The following is a 22,007-nucleotide window of genomic DNA, read 5'->3' as shown; positions in this document are numbered from 1 at the left end:
TTATTATTATTATTATTATTATTATTATTATTATTATTATTACCCTTACTAATATTATAAGCATCGTCACTTTTTAAAATATAAATGTTGCTCTTCCCACTGTTACCAAGTCAGTTACTTACCTAGACTTTGTAACCCCCTTAGTCTCTTCGAAAGATCAAACTGACTGTTTTTATTCGAACTTTAGCAATGCTTTCTATATTTATCCACATGAACTACATCTTCATAAACTCAATAATTATGTAATAACTTCCGGTTATTTCGAGTGGTATCTCAGTTAATTATCTAACAGAGAGTCTTGTGTACGTTTGCTGGTATGCTTTCATCTTCTTGTAGTTCTGTCAGGCATATTAGTCACGGTAATGTGTTTTTTGTTGGGTGTTTCCATATTTTTGTCCATAATTACAATTAGTGTCTTTCCTTTTCAAATTTTTTGCTTATGATTAATGTGACGTAATTGATCACTGCAACTATCTTCTTTTGCTGATGATCTTAAAGTCTCTCAAGCTATTAATTCATGTTGTGATTGTGTGCTTTTAGAGAGAGATGTTGAATGTGTTTCACAAATGATATTCGGCAAATTTCATGACGCGTAAATTTAGAGAAGTTAAGAGTTGGATCTTCTACCAGAAAAACCGATGTTCTAAGCCGTCAATACAGACTTGTGAATTATCTTATATTGTGAACAGATCGTACTAAGGAGTTGTGTATATACGTTGATTGAAAAATTCGCTTTCATCATGTCGATTTTTTTCCTTTCACATGCAATGAAATTACTAGGGTTAATACAAAATTTCCCCTCCCACCCTAGACAAGCCTAATGATGCTATATTTTGCTTTGGTGATATCTCAAGTGGAACATATTTTGTTGCTTGGAACACTGTTACGATTACTGATACAAGTAAGAGAACACATAAGGAACATTTTCAGCCCTTTGTCATAACAGATTTTTCCCAAGACGTAGAATACTTACTTACTCATGGAGCTGAGCCCTTTTGGGGGAGCCGCCAATTCTGCAGCTACTCAAGAATTTTCCAGCATTTTATGGAACCCGAAGGTTCATTATCATGTTCACAAGAGCCCTCCACTGGTCCCTATCAATCCAATACATACCATCCCATCCTATCTCTCTAAGATCCATTTTAATATTGTCCTTATAGCACTACATTGGGAAAATTAATTTTGCTCACACTGCATATCAGGCATCTTTACTTCGATGCCTTGATTTAATAAATGTTTTGTTTTTTTCCTGTGGCGCTAAAACCCCAATTTGGGCCTAGGCCTACCTCCATGAAACTCTCCGTTTCACTTCGGTTTACTAGATCTTACACACACGGTAGGACTCCTTGGGCGAGTGATCAGCTCGTCCCAAGGCCTCTACCTGTAGCAAAACACAGAAAAACGCACACAAACATCCATGCCCTGAGTGGGATTTGAACCCACGATCTCGGTTTCCGAGCGAGCGAAGGCAGTGCATGCCTTAGACCGCTCGGCTACCGTGACCGGCAATAAATGTCTTTACTGACACTAAATAGGAGCCGGCATAGCTCAGTCGGTATAGCGACTGGCTACGTGCTGGACGACCGAAGAGTCAGAGTTCGTGTCCAGGTAGAGTCAAGAACGTTCTCTTCTCCACGTCGTTCAGACCGGCTGTGGGGTCCACTTAACCTCCTATCCAATTGGTACCGGGGGCTATTTCTCCGGTGGGAAACCGGCCGGAACGTGAAGCTGACCACTCACCTATAGCTAATGTGGAGATAAAGTAGACCTGGATCTATACATCCACTCTNTCTATGTTCACAGATTTATTTGTCGTATTTGTATTTTGTTTTAATTATTTTGTACCTTATATACTCGTGCTAACTTTGTAATTGGCCGCTGGGCTGTTAAGTTATTGCACGTAAATAAACATGAATTGAATTGAATTATTATTACTAACTTGTGTTTGTGTGTGTGTGTGTGTATGTATAGTTGCTGTCCTTTCTCTTCACAAAATGGCATAACCATTGGAAATGTACTTATTTTATTTTTCAAGCCTGTTAACGCTTACTTTAATTTTTCTTGTAATTATTATTATTATTGCCATTATATAGACTGTCTTATTTGTATTTTGTTTCTTTATTTATATCTGTATTTCTACGTACCCGCGCCAACTTTGTTATTGGCCTCTGTGCAGTTAAGTTTGCACGTAAATAAACACGAATTGAATTGGATCATTATTTTAAACTAAATCACCATGACAACAACCACTGCTACTATCACCAACACTATTGTTAGTCATGCTACGAATATCAACCCTATGCAGGTGGAGAAACTGGGGGGGGGGGGCATATAAAGCAAACGTCCTGGTACGTTAGGTTCGATAATGGACGTTATCTGGGACCTGAACAATGCTTGCTAGTCTGGGTGTTCGTGAACGAATTTGTTGATTCAGAATGAACCATTTTCGAATAACGTTTAAATATTCCGTTCCTACTTTACAGGAAATATTCTGCATGCATAGTATATAGACTAATCTGTTAATGCAGCTTTTTAAATAATCTCTGTTTTTTCTGAGAATCAAACAACCCCGTAAATACACTGCGTGGGCAACGTGTAGTTTAAAGCACATGGTACACTACATTTTAAAGGGTTGATATGAAGTTTAACCTTGTAAAGATAAAATTAGGTTTCAGGCCTTCTGGGACCACAAGGGAAAACTACAAGGCACTACCGACCCCTGCAGTAAACGCAAGAGAACAGCTCCACGTTCGTTCCATGTGAAACGACAGAGAAGGGAGTCCATTTGATAGACTGGATGAACACTAGAGAGGATCTTCAACTGTTGTCAAAGACAAAATTATACACTTGGTCGTCGACTTATGACCTATGCGACTTACGACAGGCTGCACTTACGACCACAAAAAAAATTAAAATAAAAGATGATTAAAATGTAAAAGTTTTTAAAAATAAATTATAAAGATGATAACAAGATTAGAAAGGTTAAAAAATACTGTTAATAAATATATGGCTGACATACGACCAGATCGACTTACGACCTGTCAGTCAGAACGGAAGTCGGTCTTAAGTCGGCGACCGATTGCATACGTTCCCAGGTAATGGAACTCCGGCCTTCCAGCCAGACCCTTCACTGACTGTGCTGTCTCGACTTGAACGTTTAACCTTATAGCCTGATTAAATATCCATGCAAATACTGTAATTATATTAATCACAATAATAATGGAGCTAATTAACTCAATGTTTTGTATAACCCCTGGCAAATTTGCACGGCATTTGTTGATACTCCATTCTCTGCAATATATTTGTTGTAAAAATTTGTTAAAGGGTTGATGTTAATTTATACCTAGGGTGTTAACGCCGTGTGGATATGGGCAGTGTTGCCTGCGTTTCGGAGGTACATTCTGCCTCCATCTTCCGTACCACAACGTGTAGGGTGAGTTTCTGTATACATACCGGTACCTGTTTCGAAAGAAGGGGGAAGTGAAAGGGGGCTGGTGCTCTGTCCACTCTCCTTCTGGCCTGAACGTAGAACCAGTCCCTACTCTTTCCACCGTAGTTCTTCCAAAACATAAACCCACATATACACAGAAACTCGCCCAGTCTGCTTACTTTGACCCTGAAGAAAGAGGAAGCATGTAAGTGTAAGTTTTTCAGCAACATTGCCTATATCAGCACGATATAAACACCCAAGAGCTAAACTAATGTCAGCAGTTAAAACACTAAGAAAGCATAAGATTGCTTTTCAACAATTTTAATCCTACAGATCCTCCACAAGGACTGCATTAAAATGCTCCGCGGAACATAGTCATGTTACAAAGCGCCGTTATATAAACAAGGACACAATGAACATTCTCTTTTCTATGAACACTTCTGTTGAACCTCGACGGCAGACATGAATACGAACATAAGAGAAGGCGATACAGATACGAAGCGGCTTACCTTCCTTATTCCTTCGCTGTGGTGGTGCAGCTACCCTTTGACCTGCATTCCTCGTAACCCTCTGATTGCGATGAATCACGCGCAATCACGCGAGAGGCAAAACCACGTGACCGTTCAGCAGGGGGACTAGTTCTTCGTGTCTATTTAACGTCTTCAGGCGTCTTAGCTGTCATGCCGTTTTGATTGGGTACCTGGTGACGGTTGCCACGTTACTGCCTGATTTTCGTTTACGGAGGGTTCGCTCTCGAGCGAGCCGTTTGACCCCCACCCGCACATGCGCCTGCCATTCGGTCGATACCTTCAGGTTTCTTCAGAGCATGAACGGGACATCACGTGCGCGAGCCAGGTGTCAACTTCATCGCGTTATGAATACTGCGTGTTCCGAGCTTATTTATTGACGTATTGTCCGCAACATGCATTGGCCTCAGGCACATTAATTTTCCTAATAGACCCTATATACCTTGCATATTATGAGAGAGGTCAAAGATTGTTACAGAGTATGTAACACGACAGTGTGCTGCGAAACGGGATAAACAAGCTAATAAAGTGGCTAACTACGGGTTAGACGACCAGCGTCCGATTTCAGGCAGAGACAGATATTTCCTCTTCCCTACCATGTCCTGGCTTTCTAACAGCCACCCACCTAATGGATAAAAAAGAAGGTAAATTCGTCTCTCTGCTTAATTAGTTAATCCCAGCGTCGTTGAGACATGTGAAAGAGTAGAGGCATAGCCCCGCCATTCTTGACCTCGGCATTAGATGGAGGTGAGTGATCAGCATCACGCTCCGACTGCTTTCCCCCCCCCCCGGACAAAAAACCCCTTTACCCATTGTATTGGAGGATGGGTGAGCCCCGATAATACACGTAGATCATTGAAGGTCGCAGTGCGAGGGCCGGTTTTTATGGCTCACTCCTCATACTCGTACTCATTCTCATGGGTGGGCCCCAGACCCGCTCTGGACGCCGTGGAAAACAGCAAATGTCTTGCCTCTGCCAGGAATCGAACCCTGGTCGTCCAGAAAGTAGCCTATCACCATACCGACTGATCTGCCTGCCCAAAGTGCACACATTACTACTGACGGGAAGTGAAGGGGCTGAGTCGTGATACTGACCACTCGCTTCCGTTCAGGGTCGAGGTTAAGAATGCGTGGAGTTTCACTTACAGAATACTTATAGCTTGGAGCTTAGCTACAGGGACAAGTTCACTTGCAAAGTTATTTTCTCAGCAATCTGAACATAATGCTGTCTCTGTATTTCTGGCCGTGTAATTCTGTTTGTCTCTTTATTAAGTTCATGACGTTTTCAATCTGCGCTGTGGCGTCAGTAGTTACTGTGTTTCATAAAAGTCTAAACTGAGTATTTACCGATAAACAAGATTATTATTTCAGCACTGGTCATTAGCTTGAGTGTTTTCAGGTACAGCGATTCATAATATAGTTTTGTTTAAGTCATTACACGTTCGGGAAGGAAGAGGTTCGGTTGGGTAAGCAGAAAGAGTATCAGTTACTGGACGCCGAAGGAAGTTCTANGCACATGCGCCTGCCATTCGGTCGATACCTTCAGGTTTCTTCAGAGCATGAACGGGACATCACGTGCGCGAGCCAGGTGTCAACTTCATCGCGTTATGAATACTGCGTGTTCCGAGCTTATTTATTGACGTATTGTCCGCAACATGCATTGGCCTCAGGCACATTAATTTTCCTAATAGACCCTATATACCTTGCATATTATGAGAGAGGTCAAAGATTGTTACAGAGTATGTAACACGACAGTGTGCTGCGAAACGGGATAAACAAGCTAATAAAGTGGCTAACTACGGGTTAGACTACCAGGGTCCGATTTCAGGCAGAGACAGATATTTCCTCTTCCCTACCATGTCCTGGCTTTCAAACAGCCACCCACCTAATGGATAAAAAAGAAGGTAAATTTGTCTCTCTGCTTAATTAGTTAATCCCAGCGTCGTTGAGACATGTGAAAGAGTAGAGGCATAGCCCCGCCATTCTTGACCTCGGCATTAGATGGAGGTGAGTGATCAGCATCACGCTCCGACTGCTTTCCCCCCCCCCCGGACAAAAAACCCCTTTACCCATTGTATTGGAGGATGGGTGAGCCCCGATAATACACGTAGATCATTGAAGGTCGCAGTGCGAGGGCCGGTTTTTATGGCTCACTCCTCATACTCGTACTCATTCTCATGGGTGGGCCCCAGACCCGCTCTGGACGCCGTGGAAAACAGCAAATGTCTTGCCTCTGCCAGGAATCGAACCCTGGTCGTCCAGAAAGTAGCCTATCACCATACCGACTGATCTGCCTGCCCAAAGTGCACACATTACTACTGACGGGAAGTGAAGGGGCTGAGTCGTGATACTGACCACTCGCTTCCGTTCAGGGTCGAGGTTAAGAATGCGTGGAGTTTCACTTACAGAAATACTTATAGCTTGGAGCTTAGCTACAGGGACAAGTTCACTTGCACAGTTATTTTCTCAGCAATCTGAAAACAATGCTGTCTCTGTATTTCTGGCCGTGTAATTCTGTTTGTCTCTTTATTAAGTTCATGACGTTTTCAATCTGCGCTGTGGCGTCAGTAGTTACTGTGTTTCATAAACGTCTAACCTAAGTATTTACCGATAAACAAGATTATTATTTCGATATTGGTCATTAGCTTGAGTGTTTTCAGGTAGAGCGATTCATAATATAGGTTTAAGTCATTACACGTTCTGGAAGGAAGAGGTTCGGTTGGGTCGGCAGAAAGAGTATCACTTACTGGACGCCGAAGGAAGTTCTAAGTATAGTATAACTACCTAACTAATTAACTCCATGGAGCCACGTACTTCCTGAGGAGCCACCAGTAGCTCAGCTGTTAAAGAATTTCTCAAATATTAATGGAACTCCAAAGTTTATTACAGCGTTCACAAGAGCCCTCCACCGTCCCCTTTCCTCAGCCAGATGAATGCAGTCAGTACCAACACATCTTAAACGGTTAACTAAGACCATGAAGGCGTGTGGGGGAGTGGATGTATAGCTCCACATTTTGATCTCGGCACTATTGGAGGTAAGTGGTAAGCTTCATGCTCCTGCCAATTTACCCCCATGGAAATAACCCCCGGTACCCGTTGGGTAGGAAGGTGGGTGGACCCTACAGCAGGTCTGGACTATGTGATGAAAAGTCTAGACCCTACCGGGACTCGAACTCCGACATCTCAATCGTCCAGTCTGTAGCCAGTCGCTATACCGATTGCGCTATCCCGGCTCCTACCAAGAAATCTTATTTCTCTGAAATATATTTCAATATTATTCTCCCATCTACGTCTATTCCTAATAGTGGTTTTTACAACTAAAATCCGATATGCGGTTCCCTCCTCCTCCTCATCCCCTTATGCGTTCCACATGCCCTGTCCATCTCATTCTTCTTCACTGTACTATTCTAATCATATTTCGCGAATAGAACAAGTTATGAAGTTCCTCGTCATGAAATTTTCTCCAAGCTCCTATCATTTCATCCCTTTTCGGTCCAAATATTCTCCTCAGCACACCGTTCTCAAATACCTTCAGTTTGTGTTCTTCCCTTATTGTTAGAGACCACGTTTCACGCTCATACAAAAGCAGGGAAAAATATAGTTTTGTATATTATAATTTTTAGGTTTATTTTGTAGACAGCAGACGAGAAGACGAAACGTTCTGAGCTCTATGGTAGCAAGCATCGCCCGAATTCTATCCCCTCTTAATTTTCTCACGAATTAAAATCTGATGTGTTACCCTTTCTTGCAAACATCTGAACTGTGCTACATTTTGAAAGGAACTATTAGCTATATCTGTGTTAAGATGTTACGCTGCATTCTGGTGACGAGACATCAGTATGTACATAGTCTTCTCTGCGTTTAATCTCAGACCAAGCTCCTTACTATGGTCAATTAGAGCCTTTGTGTTTTTCTTTGTGATATGTGTGTTGTCTCCCAGTAGATTTGTGTCACCAGCATAGACCAGCGGCTGATATGTCCCATTTAATTTCAGTCGTACCTGGTTTTTGTGGACCTTACGAATGACACGTAACTATGCTTTAGACTACAGCACGCACGCACGCAGGCGCGCGCGCACACGCACACACACACACATATATATATGGGAGTCCTTCCTCCCTCACATTTGATACCGGAAAGAGTTCCAGTTTCCGAAACGCTCTGCTGGAAGAACCAGATAATTGATAACGCCCAAAGCATTAGTCAAGTTATTCCCACACACTTTCATTAGGAATATTTTGTACAGAACTATGTTCTTAAAATTATAGGATTGTGGGAGGATAAAGCTTTGTAACACTTATCTGCAGCTACTAATATCTATTTACCTAGGAATATACTACTAAATTACAGGGTGTATGCCTATGTATATGTATATATGATCTTAATTTTATACTTATGTATTAATTTTAAATATTTTTGTCCTCACATGAAACGACGAAAATAGTCAAATGAAAAGCAAAATATTGCTGAATATCTCATTGATCCATCTGATTTTGAAATTGCAAGAAATCTTGAATAACCTTAAACTTCTTTTACCTTTACATATAAATCACATACACACAAATGGATATATATACACATATATATAGCTCAATCGGTATAGAGACAGGATATTGGCTGAACGGCCGGGGTTCGATTCCCGACAGGTTTAACAAATTCTTCTCTACTCTACAGCTTCCAGATCGTTTCCGAGACCCATCAAGCCTCCCATCCAATGGGAACCTGGACTTCTCTCTCGGGGGGCAAAGCGGCCGGGGCGTGAATCTGACCACCTCCTTCTAAGGCGAGGTCAAAGATATTGGAACTATAATTCCACTCCCCAATATATGTTTATGACGTGGTACTTAATTAAGCACAAGGACAACTTTGCCTTATTTTACTTTTATATACACCAGATATTAATATTATAATTAATTTTGATACAGGCCGAATAGGAATATCATTTCCATAGGACCTCTCTTTCTCCGTCTTCTGCTAGCATATCAACTGGTATACGGGCTGTTGATTTCTATATGGCATATTTCAAGACGAACTCTGCCGTAACCCCTTGTGTCTTGAAATTTATGTGTTCTTTTCACGAAGCACATAAAGGAAAGAATAATGAAGACAGCGTGTCTGTCTGCGCTTCTTTTGTCCCCGTGTTTCTTCTCGCGAATCATACATCACTTCCATCAAGTATTGTGTAAGAGATCAAGCACGTAAACTATTCCATACAACGTGGGGCTCAACTGACGAATAAACGGTGTACCTGATGCATTTGATTAATATGGTATAGAAAATTCCAGTAATTTTTAGTCTGCAATCCTTAATTTGAAAGAAAGTTGTCTGTGTGTCTCTATGTGTATTCCCACATAAACAGAATTGTTGGCCATGTCGTTTTACGAGTATATGCGGTTCTTATCATATGTGTCCTTATTTTCCACCAGCCCACTTTCCTTGTTTTGAAAAAATCAACTTCTGAATGCCTTAACCAATATTTATGAAAATTAGTATGCATGTCATGGCACCCGAGCTCATCTCAATGACTTATTTCATAATCCTTTCCACCAGTCTTTGTCTGTAGGTATGTCCCTATATCGTTGCTAGGCAACAGCTCCGCAAAAACGTTACCATGGCAATATGTACACACGTAATAACAGAAGAATTGTTTGACGTGTCGTTTTATTTGTGGTCCGTGTCTTATCAAAGGTAAGGAGGCGATAATTTCTTCCCGGAACTTGCATGTTATGTAAACTGTCAGTAACGAGTACATTTCTAAAATTGATATATAATTCACTTACCAATACATTATTACACATGGCTTGTAATTTATAGTATCAATAAGGCATGGACGGCTCCATAGCTCAAGCGGTTAGTCGCTGGCTTCCCACCGCGGCGGCCCGGATTCCATCCTGGGTCTGGTCAATTGGGATTTCTGGTGGACAAAGTGGCGCTGGGGAAGGTTTTCTCCGAGTACTTCGGTTTCTCCTGCCAATCTTCATTCCACCAATTGCTCCGTAATCACCCTCACCTATCATCTTGGGCTGGTACAATATGCCAGAAGTGGTCGCAGTACAAGGGACTTAGTACCACCCCACTAGCAATAAAAAATATCAATAAGGCAACAGCACATACGTTATGGAAACTACAGAGAATCCCCCAGACTCTTTTGTGTGCCGGACTGCTGGCTAGAAGTTAGTGTGAATCCGGAGTTTTTTTAATTTAAATGCCGAGATTGTTTCGAAGTTCCTTCTGAGTGCTTCTCATGCAGCCCTCCCCACTTAAATCCATCAAAATTAAGCTCCATGATTGTCAAAGCCAGTAAAATTATTTTTCGAAATTATGCAGACGATATTAATTCATGCAATCGAAATTCCGGGGCCTGTGTCACAAGCCCCTTCTTATATCCATCCTAACGTCTTCACTTCCGCTCTACTCTTGCCAGAAGAACGAGGGGGCGGAACCTGGGAACCTTTCTAACAAACGATGTTCTCTCTCTCTCCACACAGTAAAATGTCTGTCTTCTCCCAGAACCTTTCACTTCTGAAGCCGTGTAGTCTGGTAGAAATTTAGAGACGTTTCGGAGTATCGTATTGCGTAAGCGGCCTCCGTAGTCTAGGGGTAACGTTCCCACCTCATGACTCAAGGTACGCGGGTTCAAACCCGGCAGAGGTCGTGGTAGATTTACAGCACGTAAAAGAACCTCATGTCTCTAGGAGACCTCTGAGCAAAATTATTAGGTAAAAACTTTCCCACCCAAGTAGTTTCCAATGCCTCTGGTAGATGGGGGAAGTATCAAGGTACCGAGGGCCGACCTCGTTGGCTCAACGAGGCTGATAGCACGCACCGTCTACTGGTAGGGTATGGGGACAGTAGAAATTAAAGGGGACGCACAATGGACCAATAAATGGTCTAAGTGTATGGGGAAACCCACCCCCTCCAATAATAATAATAAATAAATCGTATTGGGTCGAAATTCTGGGTCGAAGACTAAGGGAGGAAAGTAGTAAGCATACGTGGTAGATCGACTGTACATACTCGCTCTTCTGCGGATAAATGTTGGAACGGTGATTCATTAGCAGGATTAACTGAAGAAGACCGGAATATATCCTGTTAATTGCCATTTCGACTACCACAAATCTCACATGGAGTCACCTGGGGCTCTACGGTGAGAAGATAGTGCTTAACAGCCTGTGCTATGCCAAGGCTCGATGCCCGAAGAAGTTCGAAATATTTGCTTACGGAATAACAGACGGGAAAAACCTACGCAGCGGTATTTTTGTTGTTTAACTTAGAAACTGTAAATATCTAGACAATATAACGTCAAATGGTAGAATGACTGATGAATGATGAATTTGAAAGAATATGGAAGGAAGCGGTAGTAGCTTAATCAAGGTATTCTTTTGGTATTCGGTTGCAATACAGGAAATTCTCGAAAATCCCCAATAAGTATAGCCAATGTCCCGGCTGAGATTCGAACTCAGCACCTTCCGAAATTAACTCTCGAGCACTGCCACTGTGCCACTGTACGGAGTTTGTTTGAGGTTGCATATTTAATGACGCTGTCAGCATCGAAGCAATATAGCGTCAATAATAGCATGATGAATGAATGTAGAGCAGGTGGTGGAACGAGAACCGACAGGGGAAACCGCAACATTCGGAGGGGGGCCTGCCAGAGTGACACTTCCTCCTGCTCCCACTTTGGAGCATAGGGATGATTTCTCAGATTCTTGATCATTTCACAGACGGTAGGACTCCTTGGACGGGTGATCAGCTCGTCGCAAGGCCTCTACTTAAACACAGGACAACACAAACACAGAATAAACGCATACACAGACACACACACACCAAACATTTATGCCTTGTGTGGGATTTGAAACCACGATTCCGACTTCCAAGCGAGTAAAGACAGTATATGCCGTAGACGGCTCGGCTACGGTGACCGGCATCTTTGAAATACTGATTTTGAGAAGTTTAAATAATTTTCGTACAGACTGGTTATTTTGAAGTTTAAAATCGAATTGTTTACCAAGCAAGTTCTTTCATGTCGATCCGCCATTGCTTTCATGAAATTCAAACCGAACGTTATCAGCATTTCCTCGAAGCTGCTTGTCGTACGAGAACGTTGTCTGAGCCATAAATTCGACGTGATGTGAATTCGATGAAATTCGAGCAATAACAGTACAGTCTCTGTATCATTTCGTATAGACCTCTGCTTTAGATATATTTGACAGGGTCAGCATTTATGGCTTCTTCCCTGGCAGTACGCTTCATCATCAAGATCAATGAATCAACTATCTCAGATTTAAGTGTTTGGAAACCGCAACCCAACCAGTATCAACCAACACGCCCATCAAAATTTCTACGGCCACCAAGCCCAACAGTATGACCAGTATCATCACAGCCAACCCATTACGCAGGCACGGCCAATAGTCTCAACAACCCGAACCATAGCACTACTAGCACCAACATAACCAATATAACTGCTCCAAACTTCCCCATAAATAGCCCTTCCATTAATGTGTCCGCTGGTCTTTCAACAGCTCACGTGGTTACACGCCGGCATCTAACCACTGCGGACTGGGTTCAATCACAAGTAAATTCTTTTGTGACTTGTGGACAGAGTGGCAATAGGAAAGGTCCTCTCAGAGTACTTCCCCTGCCAATTCCCATTCTAACAAATACTCGGTTCATTCATCTGTCATATGGAGCTGTTGCTACAACGTATCATTTGCAAACTAAACACCAAGGGACTCCGCTTCACTACAGCATAAAAATAGACAACAATTTCTGTGAAGAACTAATCGCCTATTTTTATTTCATACCACGCGGACCGCAAAGAAAACGACGCGTCCTACAATCTCATACTGTTATCTGATTTGTTACAGTGGTAATGTGTTTACCTAACCGTTGCCTTGCAATAACACGGGTGGATGCACAGACAGCTAGTTGATCTCATAAGCCTATTTCTGTTTAACAATATCATAATTTCTCTGATATAATTCCAATTATCTAGCAATTCCAACTGAAATCTCACATCTGAAGCACTGCACAATCGCGGGCGGGGCAGTTTTCCACCAGCCTCTCGTAAATCAATAGGTGTTTCGTATTGCCAAGAGCCCAGGTTTCAACTTTCAAATATCACACGGGAAACACCGTTTTACACAGCATAAGACATAAATGCGGCGTTATAATGCCTCACATTTAGGCATAATTACGTCCAACAGTGGCAGCACCATCTAAGGCACGAAATGTTTCTGTTCGTTCAAACACTGGGATCGTGGGTTCGAGTCACATTCGAGGCATGTATGTTTATTTGCGTTTGTTCTGTTTGTGTTGTCCTGCGTAGGTAGCGGCCTTGCAGTGGGCTGATCACCCATCCAAGGAATCTTATCAACTCTCTATAAGAACCATAATTTCAGAATTAATTCTGAAATGGGACAGACCATATAGCCTAATCCATTAATGTAGAACAAGATATATTTCAAACAAGTAAACCAATAATAACAAATAACAAGTAAATAAATGTCTAATAGGTGAATTAATTAAATTAATGATGTGATCAGTTGGAAATTAGGTAAACATTTGTCTGATAAATTTCCTATCCAGAATAGTCTAAAACAAAGGGATGCTTTATCGCCACTCCTTTTCAACTTTGCTTTAGAATATGATTAGGAAGGTCCAGGAAAACCAGGTGGGACTGAAATTAAACGGGACACATCAGCTGTTGGTCTATGCCGATGATGTGAATCTACTGGGTGATAATATAAATGCCATAAAGAAAAACACACAAACTTTAATTGACGCAGTAAGGAGGTTGGTCTAAAAGTAAGCACAAAGAAAACTAAGTATACGTTGCTAGTTCGTCATCAAAATGCAGGGAAAAATCAAAACATAATAATAGGAAAAATATGGTTTGAAAATGTGGCACAATTCAGATATTTGACAACGACGATCATAAATTAAGAGGAGATTGAACTCGGGTAATGCTTGCTACCATTCAGTCCAGAACTTCTGTCTTCTCGTCTGTTGTCCAAAAACATAGAAATTAGAATATACAAAACTATAATTTTGCCTGTGATTCTGTATGGGTGTGAAATTTTGTCTCTGACATTAATGGAAGAACATAGAGTAAGGGTATTTTAGAACAGGGTGTTGAGGAAAATATTTGGACCGAAGAGAGATGAGGTGACGGAAAAAACTGAATAATGAGGAGCTCCATAACTTGTACGCTTCTCCAAGTATAATTAGAATGATCTAGTCAAAGGAGAATGAGATGGGCAGGGCATGTAGCACGAATGGGGAAAGGAGGAATGCATATAGGATATTGGTGAGAGAGCTGGAAGGAAGGAGATCAGTAGGAAGACCAAGACATAGGATGATGGACAATATTAAAATGGATCTTAGAGAGATAGGATGGGATGGTATGGATTGGATTGATCTGGCTCAGGATAGAGACAGGACGAGGGCTCTTGTGAACACTGTAATGAACCTTCTGGTTTCATAAAATGCTGGGAAATTTTTAGGTAGCTGCACATTTGGCGCTTCTCAAGAAGGGCTCATGAGTTTGTGAGAATGGCAGATGTAATAAAAACTGGCTCAGGATAGAGTCAATTAACGAGCTTTAGTCCTGTTGGCATTGGACCTTCGGTTCCTACTGCAAGCGTGTTCGTTGTTTTAAATGTGCATTTGGCTCCTAACGAGAGCCTGTGAAATCTCACACATACAATTCACTTCTCCAAGATGCAATTAATGTTATCACTTCAGCTTGGTCTTGGGTTTCCAAGTGATCTCGAGTACTGCGTTCTCTTCACATTTCTGTCTTTCACTCGAACAAAACTATGCATATCCGCCTAATATAATTCTCTCAGCGTTTCGCTCTCCCCAACCCTTTCAAACTCAGGAGTGAGGGTCCTTAGAAATATCTCCATAAACTGACAGGCGACAATGTAATTTGAAATACTTAACTTCTGTTCTTTTATACAAAGTGCAAGATCACAGACCTTATGAAATGAATTGCGGCAGACATTCCCGGGTTTCTTTTGTTCTAAATTAACCCCTTACACCATTCTGTCACTGCTCTTGGCGCGCACTAGCAACTCCCGTAATTTTTTCCCATGCCTGTCCTTGAAAGTTATACGATTTGGTTCATTTCTCTGGCAAGAAACAATTAGAGTAAAGAAAAAACAAATTCCGTTATTTTAGTCCGCAAGCGAACTATACCGACCGAGCCGGTTGTAGGCGAAGTTTAGTGCCAATTTTTGCGGACAGAGGGTGCCGCGTGGTCAGCGCAACGAATCCCCACGGTCGTTAATTTCGATTTTCTAGGCCTGAGCCGCTATTTCAAGGAAATGGCTCCTCAGTTATCATCTCGAGGCTGAGTGGACCCCTTTCCAGACCCACTACTTCTCAGAAAAATCTGGTAGCGCCGGGAATCGAACCAGGACCTCTGGATTTGTAGGCAGGAACGCTGACCATTAGACAACAGAGGCGGTCAATTAGAGTAGTTTTGCAAAACGGCAAAACGTAATTGCAGTTCATTTCGTGCACCGGAAATTAACTGACAAGCAACTAAATAAAATCAAATTAATTATATTTCATGAATAACCTCAAACTATATTGATCCCTTGGGAACCGAAATAGCGTAATAGCTCCAATGTACAGGTCAACAATATTAATTTAGAAGCGTGATAGATTTCGGATTTGAAAACTGAGAAATTCGCTAATGGTCATACAAGAAAATAATGATAGCTGTGATATATTTTGGAGGGGTTGTGGGGGTGTATGTGGCGATAAAAATCGTGGAAATATTGATAATAGTAGGTGGTATATTAATGGAATGTTGGCAGCATTGACTGCGATGTTGATAGCACTGATTTCGTGGCTGGATATGCTGACCCTGCTGACGGAGTGCTGATGTGATGGATGGTTGGCGAGTGTGATACTGAGACGGTTGTTGAAGTGCTGATGTAATCTGGCGCTACTAATTGTAGTTGCGTTATATTTTTAGTCTACTTGCATTATTTTGAAACAAGAAGTACTGTGAAGAACTAATTGCCTACTTTTTTTGACTTCATAAAAACGAAAAAAATATATGGGGATAAACAGACACAAAGACAGCAGGGTGATATCATAAGCTACCCGAAATATTAGGGAAGATACACAAATAGAGAAACAGCAAAGTGATGTCATAAGCCTCTTTTCAGAGTAAGGCGTAAGCTCCTATGATGTATAAGAACGTAAAGCTATCCCTGTAACAGACCGCGAAGGCCCATAAGGTTGTGAGACGTCGAGTCTTCCACATTTTCTTTAGACAATCGGCTCACAGATGGCAGTAAGATTGTCAGCCTTATGCGCCCTCCGCCCTTTACCCCCCAGGAAGATTCCTGGTGCTCATTTCTGTTAGAGGTTGAGTCGACCCCTGGGCCATAGTGCGGCTAGAAGGATTAGGTAAATTGAAAAAAAAATCCACCTCATCTGGTCTCGAACTCGTTATCTTCCGGATTGTAGCATAGTGCCTCAAGAAACTACGCTATCGCGTGCCCCACCCGCCATGTATTGTATTCAAAATTCTGAATACAGGCTAAGGAGGAAAGAGGAGCTATCTCGAAACCAAAAACACTTTCAGTTTTGACTTTGTAACAAGAAAACATCCCGGTCGCGGTAGCCGAGCGGTCTATGGCATGTACTGTCTTCGCTCGCTCGGAAGCCGGGATCGTGGGTTCGAATCCCACTCAGGGCATGGATGTTTGTGCGAGTTTTTCTGTGTTTGGCTACAGGTAGAGGCCTTGAGACGCGCTGATCACTCGCCAAAGGAGTCCTACCGTATGTGTAAGATCTAGAAAAACCGAAGTGAACGGAGTTCATGGAGGTAGGCCTAGACCCAGTGGGGCTGTAGTGCCAAGGAAAAAAAAAACCCAGGAAAACATGCCTGATGCAGGAGTTTTAATTTCTAAATGAATTAATTCTTTCAAATTTATAATTACGAAAATCAACTATTTCGGATTAAAGCTGATAATTAGGAAACAAGTGAACATTAAATAAATCTGTTTGAAAAGTTAATTAAAAGTTTACATTAATTTAATAACTTTGGAACTTTAAATTCCAACATTACGTGGTTATCGTTTCGTCGCATGTTAATTAAAGTGTTGTGCCTCTGACTAAGTTCATTAAAAACAAATCAACTCTCCAACATCCCAAATTGTGAAATATTCGGGCGTCTATTCTTGCTGTGCTGTTCGAGTTTAACAATCATCCCTGAGGAATCTCATACGAACTGAATCATTTCGTTGCCTAATGCCCTTTTCATCATACATGTTGGTATTTTTTTCGTGATATGAATAACGCGGAACCCGATCCTGTATTAACTATTTAATAGAATTTAACCACTCCCCAATAATTACAACCCTGATAATACGTTTTCGATGACTGTAGGTACAAAGGCAATAAGGTTGTAGCCTAGCAGTGGTGCAACTTAATGGTCGGCTGCAACTGATCTTGAAAATACGAGTATAGGGTGGATGCGTCCTTCCGATGTATGCGGTTCAACACAGGGACGAGTAAAGAGCCTTTGACAACGAGGAAATAAACGTGCTGGTTCCGTAAATAGCGAGAAATTCTCTAAGTAGCTTAACGACTATCAGATTCTGAAGAAAGATTGTATTTATGAAGTTTGTATCAGCCGTAGAGGAATAAAGTAGAATCATCTCACACTTATGACCGGATATCAAGTTTTCAAAATCCCCTTGTGGACCGGATATTTTTACCAGTATTGTTGAAAAAACATGCCTTCACATAATCAGCTATAATTACTAATCTAGAGAAGATATTATAATGAAGTCTGATATGAGAACTCACCAAAGTTGTTAGTACTTCATCCTGGCGTGGTACTTCAAGAATCTCTTTGATGCAGGGGGGAATTTTCGTGTGTTGCTGATATATCTGGCGTCTTACGTTTTCTGTGAGCCACACACACTCTTCAGGGTCTCTGTGGATAGTTCTTTCTTCCAGCTCCTACAACTGCCTGAAGTTGGTGATTCTTCATGTCTCCCGATGGTCTCCCAACACCATCTCTTCTTGGTGCATGGGGGGTTGGAGAGCTAGGATCATCTTCACCAGCGGCTTCTACGTCATCTTTCTCATGTGTCTCTCCTCAGGTCATTCCTGCCCAATAATCTGCCGCCTCTAGTAGAAATGTTTCGTCCTGTGTTCTCCAACTTGTATACTCGAAAAGAATTGCATAATGCACAACTGATAAGCCAAGGCACGAACATTTTGGTTCAGCTTATGTTTTTATATTATGGTTCAATATGATAAAGACTGGTCTGCTCTGTTGACACTCTTCATGAACTTGTTGTACTGAATTACAGAGGTTGGCTCTTTTATCCTGTCTCCAAATTTGTTGGTGACCTCTCCAATTGTGTCATTATATACTGTGTTAATCATGCGAACCTCCCTCTTATCCTTCGAGATGTGCAGAACGTCCCCTCTTCGAGGACAGACAGTGTCAACCATTTGTAGTTTTTACGGAAGTCAGCCAATGACTTTGTAATTCCACTATGGGCCCTGTTTATTCCGTAAACTCTTCTCTTCCGTGGGAGTAGAGTTTCTGCAATTTCAACGCTATTATAATTGTTATCCTGGTAAACATGGTGCCATTGGCCGAGGTTAAGTTTCCGGGACAGAAAATTTGATCTCTGCTAGTTTCTTGCCTTCTGCGGTATATACACGTATTTCCATATTGACAATATAGCCTATAGTGGCCTCACACACAGTACGGACCAGTAGTCCATACTGGGTTTACCAGGGTTATATGTCCTGAACCTGAGGTACCCTCGCCATGTGGTCATCGACTCGTCAAGCAATAGTTCTTGTAGTGGTTTGTAGCGTTTCCAGAATTTTCAGTCAGGTTATCTAAAATTATACTGATTTTGTACAGCCTTCTTCATCAACCAAGGTGGAATTGTCACTGTAATGTCAAAAGTTCCAAATTTGCTCAAATTTGTTTCTGCTCATTAGCTTATCAAAAATTGGATTTTTAATTAATTTATTGGTACTCCAATAATCTGTACTTTTAAACTTCTTGTCATGACTCGTGAAAATGATTATTGCAAGAAACTTCTTCATATCTGTAATATTAACATCTTTCCATGCTAATGACCTTAAGGAGTTTTTGTGTTTGTCTGCATATTGAGAATGGTATACATTTGATTTTTCTATAAGAATTTCTAGAAAATCATTTCCAAGGAAGCGGTTCACTACTTCTGAAAAACTGATAAGGCCATTGGGTGTAAATGTGAGAGCAATGTTACCTTGAAACTGTTCTAAATTTCTTAAATCATTACTTTTATTTCAACCATCATCAACGTCATTATCTTCATCAATGTTTACATTTGAATCTCTAACCTCTATTGCTCCCCTTTTCTGTCTTCCTGTGACGCTGAGGGCCCAACATCACATCGTCGTCATCATCATCATCATCATCAATACTAATTTTGTCACTTTCACAGTCACTTGGAACATGTAACAGCGTATCTGCATGTAATTCTTGCATAATTTCATCGTCTAGCAAACTCTCCCTATTACCACGTGCCATCTTGAAACTAGATTAGACGGAAGGTAGAAAAGCAAGACCTACGATATTAAAAAACTCTGTAAAAAACAATGTGTACATAGACATGTAGAATCATTATAATCAACGTATGCATAGTTAGAAGTTGAATAAATCTCCGTTAGATGGCAGATTAATACGGGTAACTGTGGTGCTGCAAAAAAAAAGCACGTAACGTAACCCGACAAAAAGTGTTGCGTTCATATCGCTAGCCTGACCAATAACTCAGCAAATGTACGTAGGTCTGTCTCGCTTTGAACTAAATCTGTTGTGTACTGCAATGGGATCCCGTTATGAAGCATTGCGCAACACTTAAAAGCTTCGTACATTAGAGCAAATGTCTGTCAGGAGATTAATAAATGGCATTTATCTTGGCTTCCTCGAATTATGACTGATTCACAACTCTCATCTTGTGACTTACACATAAAAATAGGTAAAAAAGGTGAAGGTGTCCCAGTGCTTAATTAGTTAAGCACTATATCATAATGTCATATGATGAAATGGCGGTGCAATTCCACCTTTATTGATCTTGACACTATATGTTGGTGAGTGGTCAGCTTCACGCCACTGCCGCGTTACCCTCGGAGAAAGTGCACCCGGTATCCATGGGATAGGAGGCTGTATGGACCCCAGAATCCGTCTGGACGCTGTGAGGCTTACATACGTGCATATCATATTAGTACTTTCTTTCTTTGTCACTCACTCATGGATCTGAGCCCTTCTTGAGGAGCCGCCAATTCTGCAGCTACTCAAGAATTTCCCAGCATTTTATGGAACCAAAAGGTTCATTACCGTGTTCACAAGAGCCCTCCACTGGTCCCTATCCTGAGCTAGATCAATCCAATCCATACCATCCCATCCTATCTCTCTAAGATCCATTTTAATATTGTCCACCCACCTACGTTTTGGTTTCCCAGTGGTCTCCTTCCTTATGGTTTTCCCACCATCATCCTATAAGCATTCCCTCTTCTACCCGCATTCGTGCTACATGCCCTGTCCACCTCATCCCCCTTGACTTGATCATTCTAAATATACTTGGAGAAGAGTACAAGTTACGAAGCTCCTTATTATGCAGTTTTCTCCAACCTCCTGTCACCTCATCTCTCTTCGGTCCAAGTAATCCAGGAAACTAATCTTATACTTCTCGCGTGCTGGGCAGAGAAAGTTTTGATGAAGTTCATTAAGTTAAGCCGTGGTGAATCAGTCATTTTTGCCCTCTGTTAACAGTAGCGTTTTATCAGACTAGGGTTGAGGACAAATGAAAATACATTTTTGCTTGTAAGAAGCGTGGGATCAGAGGTGGGAGTTATGTGATAGCAACTTCATCTTTGTGGTGATGCTAACCTGTTCATCACGAGGCATTCCTCACGAGAAGTGTGGTGCCCTAGTTGCCTGTCCAGACTCTGTCTTGATTTCCCTTGTGGATCGAAAGTTTGTTGAGCGTTACTTACCTTTATGTGTCCCTTGAGCCTGGATTTGGGGATCCTGCAACAATCAGTGTCACCCAGAAGCCCAGCAGTCACACCTGACTCCCCGTCCTGACTCTGGCTTTGCATTCTAACGATCTGCTTGTGTAACTCTGTGCGGGTCTGTTCTCTGTTACCGTTTGGGTGCAGGTATTTAATTACGTGTAATTACTCTAAATAAAATCTTAAGTCTACAGCGAGAAAGAAATTAACAATATGCCAGTGTATGTAGCTGATTAAAGAATATACTTACATGCACACTCATACAGGGCGGGGGGCAACAGGGTCATTTGGTCCAGGGTCCTGACATGGAGCGCCAAAATGAGGTAAGGTAAACTTAAAAGGTAAAGTTATCCCTGTAACAGGCCGTGAGGGCCCTTAGGGTTGTGAGATGTTCAGGCTCACACATCTTGTAGACAATCGACTCACAGATGGCGGCAAGGTTGTCAGCCCTACGCGCCGGCTGTCCTTTACCCTCAGGAAAATTCCTTGTACTCATTTCTGTTAGAGGATGAGTCGACCCCAGGGCCATAGTCCGGCTGGAAGGATTAGGTAAATTGAAAATAATCCAGCTCATCGGAACTCAAACCCGTGACCCTCTAGCTTGTAGCATAGTGCCTCAACCAACTATGTTGCCGGATGCCCCAAAGTAAACTTAACTTTATACATTCTGGTCCATTACACTAGTAAACTAAATTATAAAATAATTGTTAACACCGTTAAGATGGTCAGCTGACCGCAATGTAAGGGCAAGAAATACCTACAAATTGAAACACGCTAAACGGTGTTAACAATTATTCTATAATATAATGTAAGGTAAATTAAAGTTGTCTTAATTTATTAAGCACCACTTCATGAAGGCTTGTGGGGAGCTGAGCTATAGCTTCACCATTCTGGATCTGAGCACTAGATCTAGGTGAGTGGTCAGTTTCACGCTCCCGTTGCTTTAACTCAGATGAAGTAATCCTCGGTACTCGTTGGCTAGGAGGCTGGAT

At 41.7% G+C, this 22,007-nt stretch overlaps 1 protein-coding gene across 4 annotated transcripts in view; it reads right to left on the bottom strand.

Moving 5' to 3' along the window:
* Positions 1-19,521, bottom strand: part of LOC111870156 (ankyrin repeat and death domain-containing protein 1A) — a 209,563-nt gene extending 190,042 nt beyond the window's left edge. For 2 of the 4 annotated variants that reach the window (XM_023862211.2, XM_023862212.2), the window contains exon 1: positions 3,940-4,163. The gene's annotated coding sequence lies outside the window, so the exon portion shown is untranslated. Of the gene's footprint in view, positions 1-3,939; positions 4,165-17,793 lie in introns of those variants that run through there. The other 2 variants (XM_023862210.2, XM_023862209.2) reach the window with 2 other exon arrangements.
* Between the last annotated feature and the right edge of the window lie 2,486 nt (positions 19,522-22,007).

The sequence above is a fragment of the Cryptotermes secundus genome, unplaced genomic scaffold (assembly GCF_002891405.2).
Source record: "Cryptotermes secundus unplaced genomic scaffold, Csec_1.0 scaffold634, whole genome shotgun sequence".
In the NCBI taxonomy this organism is placed as follows: domain Eukaryota; kingdom Metazoa; phylum Arthropoda; class Insecta; order Blattodea; family Kalotermitidae; genus Cryptotermes; species Cryptotermes secundus.
Note: the sequence above shows the minus strand (reverse complement) of the source record. Positions and strands in the feature narration are given on the sequence as shown.